We start from the raw sequence: 24333 nt of genomic DNA on the forward strand, positions 1-24333 counted from the left end.
TATGGTGCACATCTAGAGGCTCCCTGCCACGCACGTGCGTCCCACGGAGCACACCTGGGGCTCCCCTGCCCCTGGGCCTGAACAGCACTCCCACGGAGGTCAAAGCACAAAGCAGTTGTGAGCGTGGCAAAGCGTCCCGCCTGAATGTCTTCGGAGTCAGTGCTGCACAGCCCGGAAAAGAACCAGCTCTTCATGCCCCCGACTCACCAAGACCCTTCGCTCCACCACTGGCCTGTCTCACAACCCCTTCCCCAGAATTCCCCTTCTCCACTGGGCATGGCACCGGAACCTCAGCTGAACGGAAACTGCAGATAGATTTCATCCTTGTTCAGAAATTCCCAGGGGCTTGTACTGGTTAACAGCGAGGAGCACGCTGGGGCTAATCTATCAGTCTTAGTAAATGCCGTGCTCGTTCAAAAACCTGCTTCTCCCAAACCTGTCTCCCATGGCTGTTGTCTAGGTGCCTTGAAGAGAAAATGTGTAAGGTTAATTTATGTGTGGCTTAAGTTTCTCAAAGGTTATTAACAATATATTGCTTTGGATTCTTGGAAATCAGTGGTATCCATTGAAATCGGCATTGTTATTGAAATAACAAAGGAAATCCCCTGGGAGCCATCAATAAGCAGTTTGTTATGACCAGTGTCCCCAGTAGTTGAATTGTACTTTTCCTGCTGGCCTGTATACTGTGATATTAAGAACGACCAAGACACTTTCCTGGCTGCAAATGTGGTGAGTTCACAACACAGCGTGCATTGTGTGGCGACTTCCCCGGGGCCTGCTGTCCCTTGGGCCTGGCGACTCCATGCTCCTGAGACTAGAGGAACCATCTCCAACACCAGAGCAATAAAAAATAAGGCCTTGCAAAGTAGGCTTTGTAGATGACAATAAATAAATCAGCCAGAGAAACGTAAAACCCGCCAAAAAGGCAGGAAGGAAGTCATTGGGAAATGGTAAATAATTTTTCTAAAGAAAGAAAGGGACTTTATTTAGTAGAAGAAATGTCAGCCGTGAAACTCGTCATTGCAATGCAAATACCTTTTGCAAAATAAATGTTCCCTCGTGTGCTAGAATACAGTGGACACACAGCTCTTTTCCACATTCGAGTTTACAATGCATTTTCCAGAGACAACAGTATAGAATAGGTTTTAACTATATAATTTGGTGTATGTAAGTAGCTTCTCTTTAAGTTGTCACGTGTGAAAATTATTACATAACTCTGAAGATCTGCTGACAAAGAACATGATGAAGTGCTTGAAGAGAGCTGGAAACTAAGTTGTGATTTGGGGGGAAAATCAGGTTTTTCTATGTAACTCAGAACAAGGAGAAGATGATCTTTCCTTGCTAAAAAATGGGAGCCACAGATTCCCTCCTCGTCTCCCCAGCTGGGTGGGGAGGGCACAGCGAGGGGCACAGGTGCCCGCAGATGGCTCAGCTGCTTGTCAGCCCTCTCTGTCAGGAGGCCAGACTCAGGCCTCGCTGTGTTTCGAGTTAATCATTAACTTCTCAGAAATATTGATGGCATTTCGGGACAAGTACAAATACACTGCTTCTCCAACCAGTCTTCCTTGGGCTTCTCAGTTTCATCCCACAGACCCCCTTAGAGGCGCATCCCCACCTGGGGCGGCCCCTCCTCCCCGCGCCCCTTATTTCAACGATGACTTTGAGTAAAAGCAAGAGGGGCAGGCAACCCAGCCAACCACTCATTCTGAATGCTTAATTTTCACATTAAAAGCTGGTCATTAATCCTATATTTTAGCTGTAGGAATGTCCACAGCTAATCTTTCTCAGGGAGATGGAAGGTTCTGGGGAACTCTAGACTGTGTCCCCTTAAGAAGCCCAGGCATGCAGACCCCAAGACTCCAAACAGCAGTTTAGGAATCAACTCGTCACCAAATTAGGACTATGTATATGAATTCTAGACCAAGTAGTAACCAAAGTAGCATCACAACGGGAAGAGAATGTTAATCAAGTTTAGTGATAACTGTAAGTACATATTAGGTGCACACACACAATTCGGTGCTGCAGTGCTGGGCTGTAGTTTCTTATTATTTAAGTGAAATAAGGATAAAGCTCCAGGTGGCCAAATGACCATTGATTTTATTTTTCAATGTTTAAGGAAACCCAGAAACAGATCAAGTCAAGAGGCCTAAGACGTACCTCTCCAAACAGCACCTCCAAGAGATTCTAACAAAAATCACCATGACCAGTAACAGTTTACCTAATTCTGAGAAATCAACTAATCAAATAAATAAAAAAGCTGCCTTTGTACTGAGCTGTTGTTTCTAACAAGACTGCCGAGGGAGTACTATATGCCTGTTCATTAAGCTTTTAGGGCTAGGATTCACTAATTCCACTTGGCACGGACGGCCAACCCACAGTCCAAACAAGGGCAAAACTGTGGGTAAGCTCATTAAGTTTCAGTTTTATAGAAATAGCTACTTAAACTGATTTGTTCATAAATGTGCCTGCTGCTTTCAAAATAAAAATCTTCATACCCTGTAAAAAAAAAAAGGAAAGGAAAACTAAAGGTGAAGCACTGACAAGAATATTAGGTGGCTGTGGATTTTGTTCTGAAATAGCACATTTGGACCTCTTTCTCTAATCTCCAAATGACTTTTAAAATAGAGTGCACATTAATCAAGTTTATTAACAAACCTAGTGACATGGGCTTACTCCAGATGGTCGGTCTTAAAATGTAGCAAATTTCCCCCCAAACATTGAAGTTCATATTGTTTGAAATTTCCTCAGTATATTGAGATCTCTCTAAAAGAATATCCAAGGAAAATGCATTAACCATGTGTTTGAGCTAAAACCAGACGGCCTGTGATAAGGTGCACACAATCGCTTGCCGGATTGAGGTGAAGCATAACGTGCAAGGAGGCTGCAGAGGCTGGGGGGGCAGGCGGTGGACCCACCTCCAGGTGGTGCCACAGGAAGAAGGCAGCCTGGACAGCTGTCCCTGCAGCCACAGCACATGCCTCACTCCTGCCGTCAGCGCCAGTTCAGAACGGATGCAAACTTCCTAAAAACGCCCCTTCAGACTCCTTTTTCCATTGTAAATGTTACTGTTCCATTTAGGTCAATTAAAGGCGCTACTTTACCATAGTATAAATTGAGAGTTTCATGTTGGCAAGGCTTACCCATGAGATTAATAGATGATCATTATTTTAAATGCCATTTCATGGCATCCCACCCAGCTGGTCGTGCGAACCCACAAGAATTGAGAAACTGAGTTCTTTAGGCGTTGCCCACGTTTTGTGCTCTGGACCACCATGTCTTGTCTGCTCCTCAGTTTAGGAAATGAATAGGTTTTTTAAAATCTTAAATCCCAAACCCAACAAAGCAGATTTAAATCTGGAAAGAAAGAAAAAATTAACCCTCAGATGGAAACATTCCTGTTGTCACCCTTAGAAGGCGAAGCCACTATTCTCCAAGTTCCTGCTTGGGATGGGGGACACAGGGGGCTGAAAGATCCCCTGGCCTGGGGACCAGCCACACAGGGGCCAGGGCCCTGTCCCTTCCCTCCCCAGTGAATGCCAGGTTCTGGTTTTAGGAAAGCAACAAGAACCCAGCTCCCAGCTAACGTTTTTGCTCTGCCGTGGCGGGCACAAGCGACATTAGTAACTGGAGACCATTTAATCTAGGCTGTTAAAGCTTCCTAGGAAATCTTGAGAAGGTTTATGGCAGGGAAAATGTAGTACTTTTTAGCGTCCACAAGCTAAATATATAGCAACTGCAGAAACATTAAGCTCATCGGTTTATCTGAAACTCAGGCTGTTGTTGGTGTAAGTTTGGGAGAGCCTGCTTCCTGTCTTTATACTCAGGCAGCAGGATATTTAAATCACAAAGCAATGAAGAAGCCAGGCTAGAAAGTGGGGCTCCTGACACCCCGGGAGGGGGGTCCCCTGAGTCTGACTGCCAAGGCCTCTGCAGGGCCACCGTCTCCCCAGAAGAGCTCCGGGGCTCCCTTACTAAGGGTTTTCTAAGGTTCCAGTTGCAACAAGCCAACAACTGGGGCACACAAGGTGGATTTTGATTCCCCCACCCCTGCCAAATCCACCATTAGACTCAACATCTTCAACTATATTTTTATTTACTTCCTAAAATATCCTTTTTGTTTCAAGCCCACAGAAATAAAATGCCATTTCAGAGGTACACACTAAAAATCCTTCTGTTAAAGAAAACCTTTTCCATTAAGAGGAAGTGCTCTCTGCCTCTGGTAGATTGCAGTGCCTGGTTTGGAAATCTTAAAGTAAAGAGGTTTTCTTTTTCTTGCTGCCACTATTTCCTCCCTAGAAAATGACCAATTATGGAGTACAAATTATTTTATCACAACTGGTCATTAGTCCGGATCCATCGTAATTAACACAGTTTTGCCTAGGAAACTAGGGGATGCAGTATTTTTCTATTTTCCTTTTCCTGGGGAAGATGTTCTGAGTTTGCACACAAAACGTACGTTATCAGAATCAAAGCTATGTGCCAAGAACTCTAGTCATTCTGAAAACCAAGATCACGTTAAAAACAAGCAATTTAATTCTTTGTAGAAGAATTCTAACTTTAAAACACCAAAGGGTTTCAAATATCTTCATAGAACACTGGAAAATTACAAATGCCTTGCTCTTCTATTTATAGATTTAACAGACTTGTATTTCAGTCAGGTTATCAGTTTATCTAATACAATACTCAACTTAAAAAATGTTTTTTTCCTCAGGATAAAATTTCAAAGAAATGAGAAGCAAAAAAAGGGCAAGAGCAAGGTACTAGTCACATGCCAAACAAGAGCCACAATATACATTTTGTTTTATATTGTTTAAAGCAACTAGTTAGAATATGTTTTGTTTCTGTAAGTATGTTCATACTTACATATGCCACTTTAAATCTGGATCATGGAATTCTAATGTGGGAGGATTTGTTTAGCTCAGGCCTCTCATTTTTTCAGATAAGCTGTCTAAAGCCCAGAGAAGTCAAGTGACTTGCAGAAGATCACACAGCTCAGCAGGTCAAGAAGCTGTGGCTTCCATTGCCCCTGACTGCGGGCAGCATGCTGCCACCCTCACAACTGAGACATCACTTCTTCTCTAAATGACAGGAAGACCAGAGGGTCTGGCATGTTTTAGGAGAAAAACCCTGTAATATATTGCAACACCTAGGAAGATGCATTTCCCTTTTGTGCAAAACTCAAGAAAACCATTGTTAGGGGGGACAAAAAAACCCTGCCATATTTTATTAACAACTTTGTTGAGATACAAATTACCATAAAACACTTATTAAAAGTGCATAATTCAGTGGTTTTCAGTCTACTCACACAGTTGTGCGGCCATCACCACAATCCATTTTAGAATATTTTCATCACCCCCCAAAGAAACTCACTACCCAGTAGCAGTCACTCCCCTTGCTTCCAAATCCCCCAGATCTTCTGTGACTGGCTTCTTTTGGTTACCATGTTTTCTAGATTCATCCACGTTGTAACATGCATTGGTGCTTCGTTCCTTTTCATGGCTGAGCTATACTCCTTTGTATTATGTACCCCATTTTGTTTATTCCTTCATTGTTGGACAGTTGGTTGTTTCCACTTTTTGACTGTTGTGAATAATGCTGCTGTGAACATTTGTGCATGATTTTGTGTGGACAAATGACATCCTTTCTCTTGGGCATAAACTGAGGAGTGGAATTGCTGCGTCACGTTGTAACTCCATATTTAACCTTTGAAGAACTGCCTGAATTTCCCAAAGTGGCTGCATCATTATACTTTTCCACCAGCAATGCACGAGGCTTCCAATTTCTCCAAATCTTGCCAACACTTGCTATTTTTTTGTTACTATTTTTTACTCTGAAAAAATATATTTAAGACAAAATTAGCTATTTTAACCACTTTACCTGTACAATTCCATGGTATTAATTATAGGTACAATGTTGTGCAACCATCACACATGATTACAAATTCTCTCTAGTTCCAGATTTTTTCTAAATTAAACTAGGAACTCTCTACTCATTAGACAATAATTTCCCTGCCCCTTTCTCCCAGCTCATGGTGAACTCTACTTTGTCTCTATGAATTTGACTATTCTAGATAGTTCATATAAGTGGAATGATACAATATTTTCATGTGTGTCTGGTTTATTTCAGTTAGCATAATATTTTCAGGGTTCATTCATGTTGGAGCAGGCATCTGAACATCATTCCTTTCTATGGCTGAATAATATTCCATTGTACGAATGGACCACATTTTGTTTATTCATTCATCTGCTGATTGACATTCAGATTGTTTCCACTTCTTGGCTATTGTGAAAAATACTACCATGAACATTGGTGTACAAGTATCTGAGTCCCTCTTTTCAATTCTTTGGGTATATACTTAGGAGCAGAATTGCTGATGCATATGGTAATTCTATGTTTACTTTCTGAGGAACCAGCAAATTGTTTTCCACAGGAGCTGCACCATTTTACGCTCCCATCGGCAATGTTTGAAGGTTCCGATTTCTTCACATCCTCACAAACACCTATTTTCTGATATTTTGCTTGTTTGTTTTTAACTATAGGCATGCTAGCAGGTATAAAGTGTTTTTTTATTGTGGATTTAAGCTTTGTAATTAGATAAGTTGTAAGTTTATAGAAGAATCATGCATAAAATACAGAGTTCCCATACATCACCCTACTGACACCTTGCATTAGTGTGACACATTTGTTACAACTCATGAAAGGACATTTTTCTAACTGTATTATTAACTATAGTCCATTGTTTATAATAAGTAACAATGTAAACTTATAAAATACTGATTATGTTATACAGTCCTATGCTTTTTTAAAAGTCCTATGCTTTTTAAAAAGTGTTTATTATAGTGACATATAAACAACATAAAACTTCTCCTTTTAACCATGTTCATATATATAATTCAATACTGTTAATTATGTACACAATGTTGTGCTACCATCATATTGTGATTTTAATTTGCATTTCCCTAGTGGCTAATGATGCTGAGCACTTTCTGTTGTACTTATTGGCCATTTGTCTATGTTCTTGGGAAAAACATCTTTTCAGATCATCTGCCAGTTTTTTAATGGCTTGTCTTTTTTTTGTAAAAATGTGGAATGCTTCACGAATTTGTGTGTAATCCTTGTGCAGGGGCCATGCTAATCTTCTCTGTATGGTTCCAATTTTAGTATATGTGCTGCCAAAGCGAGCACTAATTGACTTGTCTTCTTATTATTGAGTTGTAATTATAAAATTCTAGATACTCTAGATACAAGCTCCTTATCAGATATGTTCTACAAATATTTTTTCCCTTTCTGTGAATCATCCTTTCACATTTTTTTTAAAATGTCCTTTGATGCACAAATATTTTTACTCTTGGGAAAGTCCAATTTTTCTCCTTTTTCTTTTGTACTTTTGGTGGCATATCTAAGTCGGCTTTGCCTACCCCAAGTTCACAATGATTTACTACTATATTTTCTTCTAAGAGTTTTACAGTTTTAGCTCTTACATGTAGGGACTTGTGCAAGTTGGTTGCTCTGTGTGTGTGGTGTGGAAGAGTGGTCCAGCTTCATTCCCCTGCTTGTGCGTGTCCAGTTGTCCAGTCTTCTGTGTGGCCAAGACCCGTTGTTTGAACATGAAGCAGGGAGGCACGACTCTTGGTGGTTCTAACGTGGCATCAAGAGAGGGAATGCAGATCTGAAGTAGGAACAACACTGCAAAATGGCACATACTCTTTATATTCTTTTTAAGAAATTTGGGATATTGTAAACTACAATGTGAACTATTGTAAGGAGGTAGTTAACAGAGGTGTATATGGGGGAAAATGTACCTATTGAAAACTGTGACCTACAGTTAACAGTAATATATTTTTAAATGGTTCTTTATTCATAAACTTGATGCAAGTCTACAAAATTTACTGTACATTGCCAAATAAATCTGCAACGAAAAATAAAATCCAAAGAAAACACCAAAGCATGCCAAATGTACAGCTGTCAATCTGCTAGCCATCAGGATATTAAATAACACAATAATGTATTCAAGATTTAGCCTTAGATTTAAGGAACTTTGGCACTTCACAGAGTTCTGCCTTGCCACTTGTTATCTGAACTGGGTATCAGAACTTAATATGTATGTAACCAAGTGAATAAAAATGCCAGAAAATCCTTATTTACTGTCCTCTTGACCAAAAGAAATTATACACATACAGTAACACAGAAGTGCCAAGTTTCTCCTATGTGGTTTACAAAGTTAAAAACTCAATCCTAAAGCAAATGCATGAGAAACACCTCTGTACTTTGTAACTGGTTTGTGCAGGAAAATGTGCTTCTGGATTTCTTTTTTAAAGTGCTTATTATTTAGAATTTACTTTTAAATCAAACTTGAGTGCATTAAAAGAAAAATATATTACCCACCAAGCAGGACTGATTTAGGTAAGGCAATAAAATGGAGAGTACCTTGATTTGAGTCAGGTTTCATAAAAGAATTAGCATAGGCAGATTTCCCATTAGTCTTTCAGGAACAATTTATTCTATTAGTTCTTTTTTTTTCTATTAGTTCTTGCATTCCCCTCTCACCCTCGCAGTACCTCTGCTACTTGAAGTTGGTGAATGCTGGAATTTCCTCTGTGTTTGTTCATTTGTTGGCTTGCACTGCTTTCTAGATTTCCTTAGCTGTATCTTTTCCAGCTTACTCACTCACTAGATTACTCTTTAGCCATGAATCTTGGGCTAGTGGGTCTATTGAGGTTTTAAATTCTTATTATTGGAACAACCAAGCATTTCTCTTTGGAGTTATTAACGATACATTTCCATCTATTCCAAGTGCTGCTTTACTCTTGGGCGAGTGAGGTTAGAATTTTCTGGTGGTCCTCAGAACGACTTGTCTATGCCCGCGCGGGCCCAGTGAGTGTGCCCCTGGGGGAATGTCCAGCCAGGCAGGGTGTGACGACAGCTGGGCTGGGGGCCTGCACCTCCCTCCCGGGGTGGGCGAGCCTGGGGGGTGCTGCCCTCACCTTTGGACCCAAGAACAGCCCCCTTCATCGCTCCCTTTCAGAGACAAATAACTGCGATTTTGGCCAAAAGTCGGGTGGAGAGCGGAGAAAGACCTAATGTGCATTTAACATCTTTGCTGCCACTTTTGAAAACCTGGGTGGAAGGAAAGGCTGGAGCCCACTTTCCTCTGCCTTTCCTGGGCGATGGCGGTCCGAGCAGCTCACGGTGGCAGCAGGCCCGCATGGGCAGAGGGCTGGAGCCAAAGCCGCTCGTGGCGCAGGGAGGGTCAGGGCAGGCAGCAGGCACGGGCCCCTGCGGGAAATGCATGCCGTGGCAGAGAAGAGTCTGGAAAAGGGGCTGCTCACCGAGGGCAATACGGGGCTCCCCCAGCCAGAAAGCACCAGACGTGGGGCCCGAAACAAAACTGGGTGTGAGGACATTAGAGCCCCACTGAGCCCGGAGGGGGGTTACATAAGTTGAGCAGCTAATGTCCAGGTGATGGGGGACAGGGCTTGGCTTGGCAGGCAGGAGAGCGGGCATTAGGACAGGTCACAAAATTAGAGTCGGGGCAAGTGAATCCTGACCTCTGGAGTGTCCAGACTTCTCAATACAAGGCTCAGTAGGTGTGTTCAGAGGGGCCCGTGCTCACACCTGGCTCACCTGCCACGTGCCCCTGGGCTGATGCTCCCCGACCACCGGCCACCAGCATTACAGCTGCTCTGGGCACCTGCAGAAAGGACCTGTTGGCAGGTGGTGGCCGGGCAGCAGTTCTAGCAGTAAGGAGCAGGGAAGGGGCATGTGGGGGTCCTGCCCCCACGTGCCGGGTGTCCCATTCTCCAGGATAGAGGTGTCTTAGTCCCCCCACCCACCGACAGCTTTGTATCCACATGAGATGCGCTCAACTTGCTCTGGTCTCAGGGCCAACGACACTCGCTGAGAACCCCCCCACTGGATCCCCGCAGCGTACCAGCCTCACTCCTGCTTCTTGCTCGCCACAAGGCCACGGGCTGCTGCCCCCACTTTCCCCGGAAGCTCTGCTCCTCGCCCCCCTGACTCAGTTTCCTGGGGCTGCCAGCACCGACTCCCACCAACGGGGTAGCTAAAGCAGCAGCTCTGGGGGCCACAAGCGCCACGTGGGCTGTGGGCCGGGCTGGGCCCCTGCAGGCTTGGGGGTGGGGGGACTCGCCTATCTCTCACGGCTCCATGGCCGGGCCCCTGTGGTTCCGTGGCCGGCAGCTGCAGCACTCCCCTCTGCCTCTGTCGTCACATGGCCTACACCTGTGTCTGTCTGTCCTCCCCCTCCTATAGGACAGGGGCCACCCCGGCATGGGCCCTACTCTGTGGGACGGCGTCCTCACTCGCTCCTTGTCGCCACCCACTCCACACGAGGCCACAGACGAGGCATGGACCGAGGGGCTGGGACCTCAGCACATCTTGGGGGGGCACAGTTCAACCCCCACAGCCCCTGTCCCTGTCCTGAAAGCAGCAGGGGCCGCCAGCTTGGATGCCACATGTCCCCTCTTCCAGGCTAGACCCTAGGGAACCCCACCTCCCCTCCTGGGCTCCCCCCACCTCCCCTCCTGAGCATCCCCCACCTCCCCTCCTGGGCTCCCCCCACCTCCCCTCCTGGGCTCCCCCCACCTCCCCTCTGCCACCTCTGCCTGCCCTCCCTCTGCTACACACGGGGCTCCTGGGCCAGTGGAAAGAGTACATGCAAACAGCAATTCCAAATCAGATTTAGGCTGCTTTCACCTGAAAGGAGCAGAAATTACTGCCTTGAATGGCTAAATCAAGAAGGAAAACTTATCTGTTTAAGTCTAAGCTAGGCTGCGCCCCTAGGGCTGTGGGACCAGGGGTGGTGAGCAGGTGAGCAGGCTGCTCCATCTCTCCCTCAGGTGTAAGCTGGGCTCCTTTACTGCCCCAGGGTCCACCTCTCCCAGGTGCCCCCACCCACCCCCCTAAGGAGACCTGTTTCTCCACCTCTGGTTCTTTAACTGGACAAGAAACCTCTTTGCTAGGGGTCCCCTCCGCCACTCCAGCGACCTCCCTGTGTCCCACCGCCAGACTGCATCCACAGGACACTTCTGCAGCAGTCGCAGGCAACGGTGGGCTGAGGCCAATGGTGACGCGCCTCTGGGGATCGGACTGTGGTCAGCCCCTTGCGGCCTGTGGCCCCAGAGGGAAGGCCACTGCTCGGGGCCCATGGGGGCCCTGATGGACGGGCCGGTGGGCGGCCAACAGGGTCTGCTCTCCATACCCCACCCAAAGCAAGGACAGCGGGCCATGGGGGCATGGAGGGGGGTCTCCAATTGACAGCAAAGGCTCCGGAAGACGCCCTGGGTGGGGTGATGCCTGCCCGAGAGGCCAGGGGCCCTGGGTGGGTTCAGGCAGCGCTCTTCTCCACGCCGAAGGGCAGGGCCGTGCACGGGCTGCTTGAGGAGCGCGAGTCCAGTGCGACGCTGGCTGGTTGGGTCTCCCCGCTTCTCACGCTTTCATGTTAGTCTCAGCGCCACAGCGATCGGGGCTATGGCATAGAAAAATGGACATTTTGCCTACATGACTTTTAGGTGGTTTTACTGATTCTCTGCACACTTAAAATCAGCTGGTCCTTTGGTTCCGTGGCCCCGCCAGTGTTGTTTGATGTTATTCATTATTTGAAGACTTAAGGTTCTAACCACACGCGATTGACATCGGTCGATAATGTCGAATCTATCCAGGAATTGTCACAAATTTGCAGTTTATCAGTGACTCTACATTTTGCAAGAAAATCATGATTGGAGAAAGAATCGTTTTTCTTTTTAAAATCTCTGAATGGCCACTCTAACAGGGAATTGAGAAGTTATACAGAATTGAATAATTGAATAATGACATTATTCTGCCTTAAAACTTCACAATGCAGCAGTCTGAGGCTCAGGCAGCCAGAAGGAAAACGCCTTCTTAACAGCAGTGGGGCAAATGATTTTTTTTTTGGGGGGGGGAATGGATTTTAAGAAAACATACACAAAATTCTGAAAAGCATTGTGTGAATTAAAAACTCTTCTGCCTCTAATTGACTGTCACAGGGGAAAAATAATAACTTCGTTGTGAGTTCTTAAACTTCTAAATGGAGTTAATAATCCTGAGCTATCCATCTCACTTTGCTGTTATGAGCAGAATTGAAATACAATAAAAGAGAAAAAAACTCCCAAATACAGCATGTGTGATTATGGTGATTTCCTAGGACAAGCTCTCTCCCATTCCAGAAAGGACCACATGGCCGCCTGCCCTGGCCAGAGCTGGGGTGTGGACTCAGGAACTCCCCAAGGAGCCACATGCCGGCCACTGGAAGGGCAGCACGCCAAGCCTGGCACACTCGTTTTATTGTTCTTTGCCTTGTAAATAGCGACTTACAATTGGTTGTCCCTTCCTCCGTATCTGTGGTATTCTCAACATGTTATCTTTGAGTTAGAAAATGAGGCATCTCAGTACACAGAAAGGAGAAGCGTGGCTTTGACAATTCCATCCTAATGACTCATACAAATGAAACTCCTAGCGCATTTTGGAAATACTTTTGGCACAGTATTTGAAATGTTTGAAATTAGAATATATCTTTTTGCTTGGTTTCTTTATTTTTTCAGAGTGATAAGCAAACTTTCCACCATCCCCTTATAAAGGTGTGAAGTGTTTACTTAACTTGCTGTTTAGCTGCAGAAGCCTGGAGTGGTGTGGAGCTAAGCATGGTATTGGCCCCTAAACTCCACTGTAGAATAATTCTGCTGGAACGAGAGGGTAAAGTCATCTCACACAACACAGTTCACAGGGGAAGAGAGCAATGTTACCAGTTGGAAATAATGTTGTTAAAAGTCCTTACAGAGCAGGGTTTAGTTTTTGAAATTCTTTTTGTGTTTTAGGGAATTGAAAAAAAGTTGCATAAAAATTTCCAAGATAGGCTGTGTATAAGCATGTCCTTGTGTTTAAAAAGATCCCCTGGCCTTGTGAAGGTAGTTTTACAATTATCTCTGCAAGACTCCACAAATAGGGCCTTTTTCATCAAGCTCTTTTTTGTATTTTTCCAAAGAAATGCTTTTTACAGATAGAAAGATTAATTAAATCCTGTTGTAAAATAAGCTTTCATAAAGAATAAAAGATCTGGGACTGAGAGTTTGTTAGTTTACCTAAAAGTCATTTCCTTCTTCCATTTACATGAATTCCCAATATAAATAATTGGATATACTTGATTGAAATTTTTTAAATCTAGAAGGGGGGTGGGGGTGGGAAAGGAAATATTGATTTTCCCACCCATGAGAAAGAGCGAACAGTTTGGACAAGAGGGACAGACTGACAACCACTGCAGGTTGGGGGTTCCTTTCCACCTTTGCCAGTACCCTGAATTTAATGAGATATTTTAACTTATGAGCAAACCAGAATGAAAAAAACCAAACAGACTGTACCCTGTAACTCTTTCTGTTGCCCCCTTAGCCAGGGCCACCCGCCCCCACCCCCACCCCCAGCCCTGGAGCGCTTGCTTTTATAAGTTTGTCACTGGGCCCACATGCTTCGTTTGAAGTTTCGTGCTTGAGGGACGAGTGCGTTGCATTAACTCACAGTAACTCATCTTTTCTATATTTCTTCTAAACAACTGCTATTCATTTTAAATGGTAGCCTGTTTTGGTTTGTTAATGCTGCTGGAATGCATACACCAGAAATGGGTTGGCATTTACAAAGGGGATTTATTAAGTTATACGCTGCAATTCTCAGGCTGTGAAAATACCCAAGCTCGGGCATCCAGAGGGCACACCTGCCCTCAAGAGAGGCAGATGGCGACGGGGCTCCTCTGCCACACGGGAAGGCACGAGGCCACGTCAGCCAGCCCTTCTCTCCTGGGCTGGTTTCCAAATGGCTCTCTCCACGCCTGGGGTCCCTCTGCCTTCTCCTGGGGTGTCTTCTTCCTTAGCTTCTCTGAACTCTCCAGGCTCTCTTAAAGGATGTCAGCAAGTGGATTAAGACCTACCTTGAACTGGGTGGGTCATCTCCATGGAAATGCCGAATCCAAAGGCCCCACCCATCACCAGGTCTGCACCCCGAGACTGGATTAGAAGACGGCTTCTCTGGGGTGCAGAATAAATTCAGTCCAGCACAAGTCGCCCCCGGGCTCAAGCTGCAGGAAATGCAGAAGCAAACTGGACGCCCAGATTCTGTGGCTCACCCAGGAAATGTGTGCACGAGGGTGCCTGGGGAGACCCGGTCCCCGCTTCTCTCACTCATGGCTGCCTGAGCTCTGGGGTTCAGCTGGGAAGAGCAAAGTGCAGAGAAACTGGGGAGCAGAAGGGCTCTGCAGCTCATGCTGCCCGTGGCATGGCCGGGGTGCAGCGGCCTCGGCTCCCGGGTTTGATGGGCCGCAGAGGAGGGCAGAGGGCGGGGCAATGGGCGAGCGTGTTGGGGGCCCACGTGAGGATGGACGATGCCCGGCCACGGCGAAAACTGGACAGCAGAGTCAGCAAGTTCTGAAAACTGAAATGAGAGGAGACAGATTGGGGCCGTCTCCCAGTATCTGTGAAAATCCTGGAAACAGGTGAGGCCTGGGCAGGGCTGGCTTAGAGGGTGGGGGCGGGGAGGGCGCTGGGGGGTTCTCCCCCGGGAGGGGGACTGCCGTCCCCGCCAGCCGGACCCCAGCGGCTGTGAAATGGGACCGTCATGGCGCCCACCCCCTGGGATTGTTGGGAGGCTTACGGGATATAAAATGTAGGCTCTTGGCAAGACTTCCTGTATAATAAGCAGGTCCTAACGATTGCTTCATAAAAATTCATTTAAAAATAGGTTATTGTGGCAAAATATATATAATGTAAAGTTCCCCATTTTTGAATGCACAATTCTGTGGCATTAATTCCATTCATCATGTTGTGCAACCATCCCCACTCTCCAGACCAATACTTTCTCATCACCCCAAACGGAAGCTCTGTGCCCATTAGGCAATAATGCCCCACTCTTCCCTCCAAGCGGGCTGGCAGCCTCTGCTCTGCTGTCGGTCTTGACGGATTTGCCTGTTCTAGGTATTTCATATTAGCTGAATCATGCAACGTTTGTCCTTTTGCGTCTGGCTTCTTTCACTTAGCAACTTGCCTGTGAACCTCCCGCGTGTCCTCATGCATGTTTGTGCGTGTCTGTTCCTGCTTGTGGCTGAGTAATATTCCTTGTACGAATGGACACATTTTGTTTGCTCTTCTATCTGTCAAGGGACACTTGTTCCACCTTTCGGCTGCTCCGACAAATCCTGCTGTGAACACTGGTGTACAAGTACTGCTGGAGCCCCTCCTTTCAGTCATTTTCGGTATGTGCCTAAGGATGGAATTACTGGTTCATCTGGTAATTTTTAAAAACTTTTTCAGGAACAGCCAAATTGTTTTCCACAGCAGCTGTACCATTTTACATTCCCATCAGCAATGCACAAGAGTTCCAATTTCTCCACATTAAATATCACTTTTTAAATATTAATATTTAAGCACATTTAAATATTACTTAATCTGATGCCTGGCTTCCTGTAGTAAATGTGGGGTGAATGAGGATGACACAGATATGAAAAATTTCAGATTTAAAACTCCGTTGAACTTTTCTCATTATGCACTTTGAATGATGACTGCTTTAATGAAATGTTTTTAAAAAAATTCTGCGTATATAGTACTCTAATCTAATATTGTTTCCCCACATTTTCTGCTGATTGCTGTTACCACAATGCTGCAATAAAAGCAAAAGCACATAAAAGGGTAAGAATCTGTTCAGTTTTTTTATTCTATTAGAGATCCAACTATTTGTCCCTATTTGTATGTCTTGCCCCCCCCATAACCCAATGCCACTGGTTTAATATTTTGGGGTCGCCCTAAAATTCCTCCCTCCATTCTCAAACTCAGTGTTGGCTCATGGCCTGGCAAGGAGGCCCTGGAAACACAGACGTGTGTCTGAATTCAGTTCCCAGAAAGATTAACTCTATTAACCAAAGGTTTTCCCCTGGGGTCAGGAAGTTTGGGGCTACCTTTAGTGCTGGGTTACATTAATTAATGCATCTCAGATACTTGGTATATCAACTTCTCTGATCCTTCTTATTGATTTTGATTTTTAATTTTTGGAATTTTTAGATGCCTTCACATTATATATGACCTCCAAGTTTTATTTATTTTCATTTTTTATTTTTGGAAGTAGTCTGGTTACAAGGCATACAGAAGATCTGAAAACACTAACTAGAGAACATTCAACTGAGATTCCACCTCAGGCTTGCTGGTAGGCAGTCACTGTTGTACTGGTGCCCATTTGGGGAGTAAGCAGCTTTCTATCAGATTTCTTCTGAAACTTATTAGGTGGACTTTTAAGCAAAGGCGGCCAGATAATTGTGGAGTTAATTTAGAGAAGAGAAAAAGCATTCTTGAGGACAGGAGAGGGGAAGGCTGATGTTTTTAGTTCATGAAATTATAGTTACTCCATTAATTGGGCAAAATTCTTGTCTCTATGACATTTGTGTCCTTTTTTTAAAGGAAGTAAAATTGTACCTTGCCTTCCCCATCAAAAACAGGTCTTGACTCCTTAGTTATAAAGCCTCTTCACCCCTATCCTGACCATTCTTTCCTAATTGTTCTGTTTCTAACCGTGTCTAACCTCCTAAATGCCAAATTCTACTGTCTTTCAAAGATGTGATGTGATGTTATAGGGGATCCACATAAGGCCATGACCAGCCCCCCTCACCCCTCCTCCCGGTTTCATTACAAGTGTACCCAGCCTGCTCACAGCAAAAGAGACACTGCAGGTTCCCTCATTTGATTTTCAGTTCTGTTGGGAAAGTTTGCACACACATGCACGTGTAATCAGTTATGCATGGTGAGACATAATGAGATTTGGGGGCTGAGTCCATGGTTTGCTGTTGCAAGGATGTGTGATGCTAACAGGTCACAGTCTATCTGCTAAGTCATTAACATAGTGTAGGATTATACCAAAAGGTAATAAGAAAAACAGGTCCTCCCTTCTCTAACATGAGAAATCTTTCAAAAGAGGACTCCTTATTGAATTTGTCTTTCTTTAAATGAATTCTGCTCTGTGGTCTAGTTCCTTTTGATTTTTAAAACCATTATGAACCACATCTGTGGAATCCTGTATGGGCTGTTCTGAGGCCAGCTGCTGTGGAGAATCTCTTACTTAAATTGAAATTAGGAACAGATTTGCAGGTCCTCTACCTGCTGTGACATCCTGATGTAGTTACCCAGACTGCAAATGGTGAGAAAACGTAAACTGCTAGAATCTTCTCTACAATCCTTTGGCCTCCATTGGGAATCTACAGTAACCATGTGACCTGGAACTGCTTTTTGTTTGTGCCGTCTCTTTCATTATCCAAAAACACGCACAGCAAAATATCAGTAAAAAGAAATCTGCGTAGCAATAAGGATAATGAAGAAAAGGGGACAGATTGTTAAAAATGCTGAATCGGTGGGAAAGTTCTGGAGATTTCCACCATGGGAAAAATGAGAGAGGGGTTCTCTATGCCACTTCTGCAGACCGTTGAAGTGATACAATGCCAGTGATGAAATTAACTACAAATGCACACCTCTGATACAGCAAAGGGATGAATAAATCTCTAAAAAGTGTTGTTTCGAACAACACGCCTGTCTCAGCCATGACTAAGCCTCAAACGCAGCCGCAGTCTGGTTCTAATTGTCCTGTCGACAGAAGGACTACACAAGAAAAAATTGGCTCTTTACGAGGTTATCTTGGTGTAAACGTGGGGGCGTCTGGGCAGAGATCAGGTCCGAGGTAGTTCCGTGTGTTTGTGTTTAAAAGAAGTGTTTCATTACCTGTCTCACCAATAAGTTATTCGTCCCCTTCAATAAAATTTAAATTTAAGAACTAGAACTGAGATAGTATCCTAAACCAGGATCAAAAACATTCTGTTAGTGAACTTCAGATCCAAGCAGTCTGAAGCCCTTTCATAGAAAACTCCATTTCAAACATAATCAGAACTTTGCAACGCCTTCCTCTCCGGGGAGGCCATAGACTTTATTGCATGTTGAGCTGGGGCTGGTGGGCTGTTTCTCCATCGTCCATTTTCTAAATTCAGTATCTTCTCTGAGTTTTAGGGTCTGTGAAAAGGAAAGAACAGCAAGTTAGGATTAGGGGTTATACTCTTCAAACCATCTGGAGTTAGATAAATAGCCACCTTCCATTTCCACGTGAAATGGCTTCTTATCCCAAACAATACAGAGGCAGCCAGCAGCTGCACTGCTCCTGCAACAGTCTTTCCCCAGGAACACTTGTTGACAATCTAAATCAAATTTATGAGTCACCCACCCCGAAATCTTGCAAATTTAAGTGCGCTCAGAGAGTTGATTTAGGTACATAATGTCACTCTCCTTTCTCAGAGGTGATTTAGAAAATCCCAATAAATTTACACAGAGACAGAATTAACATTAAATATTTACTAATCAGTAGCACACTACACTGTCTAATCACAGCACTTAAATTTTTGTGCATGCATATTTAATAAATATTTTTCAGTTTGCCTTGAATCTCGTGGATGGCATAGTGCATTTCACTCCTAGCTCTCAGACTGGCAGGGCCTTGTCCCGGGCTTTTGTTTATCTGCTTGGTTTTTATTCTTAGCTGTTCTTTCATGGTGTTGCCCATGAACTTTTCTTACCTACCAAATGTGCACGGATTGTTCTGAGGTCTCAGCAGAGCTGACCAGCCTTGCAGGGTCTCATCCACACGCCATTTTTCTTAGCTTGAGAGGGCAGGGTCCCAAATGCCGAGCAATTCATTAGCCAATAGCAAAGGACAATATGTGTTTCCTTCTCCATCTGTTTCATTTGCCAGAATTATTGTCAGTACAAAATTCTAAAATGGCTAAGGGTGCACTCAGTCTTCAATACCGCTGACATTTCTCCACCCAGATATCACCATTTAACCGAAAAAATAGGAGAACTCTCTTGGGGATTTCAGAGATTTATAATCTGTGCAGGAACGGTGTCCTCAATCTTTCATGGCTACCTTAAATGCGTGAAACTATCAGCCAGTTGAAATTGTGGCAATGCTAAATAGGGTTCTACAATAATACGGAAATTCCTATCATCTTATTGTCATACTATTTTTCCTCTGGAATAAGCCGGAAAAAGCTCGAGTAATAGTTTCTTGACAAGCGAACTGCGACCAGTGACTCTGGTCCAAACAGTGTGAACCCCTTTTGATGGCCATGAATGGTGCCCCTCTCTCTGGTGAGGAATGGGACATGGCCTTCCTGCTGCCCCTGACACGGCAGGTAACTCTTGCCCACCTAAGTTCTCAGGTCTCCCACGCATTGCAAACAATTGTGGGAAAAAGGAAATATTTTTAAAGCACAGGATTATTGTAGAGCAGGCATAGCGCTGAGTGGGTCCACAAGTGGGTGGCTTAAGAAGGACCAAAACAGGCTAGAAAAGGAGGCAAGTCCTGAAAAGCACCGTTTTGTGTGGCATTTGGAAGGTTTGCTCCGGTCGTTGATCTAACTTGTTGATCTTCAACACATGGAAATTATTAGTGCAATACTGTAGTTTTAAATAGATCCAAGAACGCAGATGAATGTAGTAGCTTTTTAACATCCACTGAAATCCATTCCAAAATGCTACAAAAACACCAGGAGCATTTCAAACATGCAAATTTTGGTCTGTTTGGTACAATAATATTGGATATATAATGACATACCCAAGCCTACGCCTACCATTTGTATCTGTGTAGTGAGTTGAATCGCAGGATAGTTTTATTTGTGCACTTTTACTGTATCTTGCACTGAAAGGTGTGCACTTTAATACTTTTCAGACTTAAATCTGAGGGGTCGGGCACGCAGCGCACGTAGGTGTAGAGGCTGAAAGCAGGGACAACTGCCCGCAGCCTTCAGCCTGCCGCGATCCCTTCCCCACACAGAGCTGGGGCTGTGTGCGTGGCGCGCTCTTCCTCACCAGGGCTCTCGCCCTCGGGCTCGCTGACCCCCTTCCCCTCCGGGCGGGCGGCAGGGCCCCAGTGTCCCAGAGCCCGGCTGGGCCTGGGCGCGGCCCCTTCCTCGGTAGCGGGCCCCGGGCGTGGGCCGCCAAGGTCAGCGCGAAACCTCCAGGGAAAGGGGAGCTCCCCCGGGGGCAGCGCCCAACGTCCCGCGGAGCCACTTCGGGCCGTCGCGGGCAGAACCCCGCGTCGCTGCGGAGCATCACCGGGAAAAGGCGAGCAAGATGGCCCGGGACCTGGTGGGGAGGATAGATTACCCTCGCGGGGCAGGCGCCTCCCTTGGTTGACGTCATCCCCGATGGAGGCTCGCGCCCTCCCTCCAGTCCTAGCTCTCCTCCTCTTCCTCTCTCTCCTCCTCCTCCTCCTCCTCCTCCTCTCCTCACTCCCGCCCTCCCTTCCCAGGAACCAGAGCAACCTTCTGGAGTGACACGAGGATTTCTATTTCCAGACTCAACTTACTGTGGCTAGCCATGGCCGACCGAGAGTAGTTGGGGTGAAGAAACGGAGTTTTTAAAAATAGAAAAAAATAAATCGAACTTTTCAAGGATGAAAGGGAAAAACAAAAACGACAACAAAAACCACACTGAAATCGCCACAGGGCAGCTAAGCTGTTCTGGAGCCGTTCCAGTGGGGTCGCTTTGATCTCGCTTTGGGACTTCATGCGCTTGGACACACCCAGGGAGACAAGCCAGCCCCCGCCCGACCCCCGCGGGTCCAGGACCAGCACCTGGGGCCACGGACAGGGCGTGCGCACCCGAGGCCAGTTGGGAGGCTGGGGGCCTGGAGCCAGACGTCCCCGGGAGCCCAGCTCTGCTGCCCACGCGCCCCTAACCCATCCGCACGTGTGGATGTGTGCGTGAGCGTGTGCGTGTAAACAGCGCCCAGGAACCGAATCTGCGGTGGCGTTAGTCATTGAAAAGAAGGAAGGGCAAATAAGCGATTGGCCCCTGGCTGGTGCTGCTAGTGGTGTAATTATCTGTCGTGAGTCACGCCGCGCCTCCGACTTTCCCGCAGTGTGGAGAGAACTTTGTGCCGAGGAGACAATAGTGACAGTGTGTGCATTTCATACAGGGCAGACCATTTCTCAGCTGGGGGAAGGCGCGGGCCCAGGCGCGCGCGCGGGGGCTGCGCCGCCCCCTCCCGGCCGCAGCCCCCGGAGCCAGGCCGGGGTCCCCGCGAGGCGGCCGTGTTCCGGGCGCGCGCAGGCAGCCCGGGGAGGGGATCCCGCGGGACCCAGCCTCCGCGCGCCCTCCCGCGTCCCCCGCGCCCGAGTGGAGCTGGCGCCGTCAGCGCTGTGCAGGGCGCTCCTGCTCGCCTCCCGCGCCCGGCTCACCTTCAGATCCGCTGGGGTCGGGGTCCTCCCCAGCACCCTCTGCTCCCCTCGCCAAGGTAGGGCGGAGGGAGGCGCCCGCAGCGCTGTGGCCCGCGCAGGCACCGGGGGCTCGAGGTGGAAGAGGTCCTGGCGGGGAGGGGGTGGGGGTTGGCTGGGGAGGGGCTCCGGGCAGCAGGGAGGGGAACTTGGCCTTTCCTATTCCTAGTTCGTCTGCGCGGTAATTCTCGGACTCGGGAATCTGGAAGTTTGGGAGGTGGGGGACAAGGAGGTGGCTTTTACCGCAGTGGAGGGGGTGGGGTGGGGACGGGGCTGGGCGCTCGCGGGAGGCTCCGGCTTTGTACACTTCGTCAAAGGCAGCGCGGGCGGAGGGGGCGCGCGGGTGCGATCCTCATCCATTAGGAGACAAAGAGCAAATTGCCTTACTTTAAAGTAAAACGCTCCGGCTAATGAAGGTGGGTGATGGGGCCGCGGGGCCCGCGGAGGCGCTTCAATTACGAAGCCTCTGGCTGACCGGATCGATTCGCGTGGGCTCGGAGAGCGGCCGCCTGCGCACGGGTTTGTTGGGGGCGGTGGGGGTGCGTTGTGTGTTTGCTTATTTCTATCTTGCCCTCCCTTATATGCCCCCTCCTTCTCCGGCTGCATGTCCATCAGCTGGGAACTTAAGTGATTCTCACATTAAAGAAGTGAGAGCCCATTTAAGGGAAGTTAGGGTAGGGGCGAGGGGTGAGGCCAGAGCCCAGGAGGGGGTGGGGAGCGGGGTCTGGGTGGCAGGGATTCCTCCGAGAGGGGACAGCTTGTCTGGGTTCGGGGTTGGGTGGGGTGCGGGAGGCCCTGATGGCGATGTGCACCCGTGTATATAAAAGAAGAATGCAGTGGTGGATGGATGTGCATGGGGGGGGGGGGGGTTGGAAAAGCTGCTTCATCTGCCATTTCCAGAGAGAACTCACATACTACATAGTTACCGTCATTATTCAGAGGAAACCGCTCGTTAAGTGTTAAAGAAACTTTGTATGAATAAGTTTGTTAAAAGCCAACAGAGTGGAGTGTTTAAACCGGTAGGTTATGGAGGAAGGTTGGTGAGCAGTGACAATCAGCCCTTGTTTGCTGTGAAACCGGCGAACCTCTGCCATGCCATGAGGACTGGAGAGACCCAATCTTTTAACCGAAAAGTGTGAGTCTGTAAGTCAGCCCCATTTATCACCCGCGTTGGTAAACGCCCCGCAGCAGACAGGCATCTTCTCAGGGAATGTGTGTTGCGTCTCTATCTTACTCATTACATTGGGCTTACTGATAAAGAGTTCTTTGGTCTCTGGATGTGCAAAGATCAATTTGCTCAGCCCACTTTTTAAATATATTCATTCTGTGCCTTATTTAATCCAGACACACAAAAAGCCATTTGCTGCTTTATTGTTGGTTTACATTTTCTGAAAGGGCGACTGGTGTAACCTGTGGAATTTGAAATGCAAATAAAAGCCCGTGGGAGTTGAGGCAGAACAAATCAGCATTTATAAAGTGAGAAAGATTTAATGTCTTTGAAATCATTGCAGGGGGGAAAACTGGGAGGGGGTGACTTTTAAGGGAGTGGATTGTGACGTCAAGTTTTTTTGGGAAAGATGTTATTTTTTAAGGTCTGAACCCCGGGTATGTAGAGTACTTACAGGAAAAACAGATTACAAGATTAACATCTGTTAACATGATCGTTTATCTCTAGCCAAAAATAGGTCAGTTCTTTCTTAAGGAAACACGATGGCTGGCGCATGGCTAAATAATGAAATGAAAATGATGAGTTCATAAATTAGAGACCCGCGTTTGTTACAATGTGACCTATGACAAAAAAATTTCTTAATTTGGAGATCGGTAAGAGGTCAAAGTCCGTTCTGGGGCTGAGAACAACTCTTTACCGTTTTGTCCACCTCCCCACCCACCCCCTCTGCTCAGAGCTCCCTCTCCGCCCCCAGCCCGGGTTGCTAACTTCCCTTTTCATCCATTGTGAAAGAACAAAATATATTTAAATGGATATCGTCTGACGCTCCTCTCCTTTAAGCAGCAAACTCTTGCCGAGCAGATGGCCAACTTTCAGAGCTCTGCTGTTGTTTTACCATTAAATTAAAAGGTGGAAAAAGGAAAAAAAAAAAAAAAAAAGGACCTGCCTTGCAAAGTCTCCTTGCCAGTGTCTCACTGCCCTCTGGATGTGAGTGGCGGCTCTGCTGGCCAATCCTCAGCTTCCTTCTCCATCTCGGAGGTAATTTGGTGTGTGTGTGTGTGTGTGTGTGTGTGTGTGTGTGTGTGTGTGTGTGTGTGTTGCGTGCGCGCGACCGCGCGCCTGTATGCGCGCGCCGGTGTTTCCACTGGGCTAAACCCGCCCAGTTCTGCGCACTCTGCAGAAGCTCCAGATTTGACACAGATGTGTGGCGCAGACATGGACGCGCGCTGCTCTGGGGTCCGGCTCCTGGGCGGCCGCGCACGGGCCCGCCTCCTGCGAGTGTCCTCGGCGATCCCGAGCCACCAGATTCAAGTCGGAACCCGCGGTAGGGGAAGCTCAGAGGAGCGCGGTGCTGGCGGTTCGCGGCGAATGGGGACCAGACCCCGAAGCCCAAGGCAACGTGGGTCTTCAAACCCAACATTTTATTTTCTCAGTGGAAGGTGCTATGTAGTAGATGGCGAGATCTAGAACGTGAATGCTAATGGCCAGTTAAAAAGAAATTTCTGCTGTCCACCCCGACTCACAAGCGCTGCGAGTCGTGGTCATTTCCACGGCACAATGGGCACATTCACCGCCGAGATGTGTCACGGGCACCCCACGTTGTAGACTGTCTTGGTTTGCCATCAACTTTACTCCAGTGTTGACAGTGGTGTGTGTGTGCGCGCGCGCGTGTGTGTACGTGTGAGCGGCATGCGCTTTGGGGAAGTGGATGGAACAGATCTGCAATATTGAGCATTTCTGATTCAACTGAAGAGCCTGTCTCTTTGGGCTCCCGTAGGGTTGTGTTCCTAATAATTCCCTCTGGTTGTGAGGATGCAGTAGGTGAGTTAGGGACCCGCGTGCCGTA

At 46.8% G+C, this 24333-nt stretch overlaps 1 protein-coding gene and 1 non-coding gene across 2 annotated transcripts in view; one reads left to right on the forward strand and one right to left on the reverse strand.

The window, feature by feature from the left end:
* Positions 1-7078: 7078 nt before the first annotated feature.
* On the reverse strand, positions 7079-7185 carry LOC143662875 (U6 spliceosomal RNA). Its single transcript, XR_013165641.1, has one exon. It is a non-coding gene; the product is annotated as a U6 spliceosomal RNA (small nuclear RNA).
* A 15719-nt stretch (positions 7186-22904) lies between these two features.
* The window catches only part of ZNF516 (zinc finger protein 516), a 114538-nt gene continuing 113109 nt past the window's right edge, over positions 22905-24333 (forward strand). The window contains 1 exon segment of the mRNA XM_077135206.1: positions 22905-23525. The gene's annotated coding sequence lies outside the window, so the exon portion shown is untranslated.

The sequence above is a fragment of the Tamandua tetradactyla genome, chromosome 18, assembly GCF_023851605.1.
Source record: "Tamandua tetradactyla isolate mTamTet1 chromosome 18, mTamTet1.pri, whole genome shotgun sequence".
In the NCBI taxonomy this organism is placed as follows: domain Eukaryota; kingdom Metazoa; phylum Chordata; class Mammalia; order Pilosa; family Myrmecophagidae; genus Tamandua; species Tamandua tetradactyla.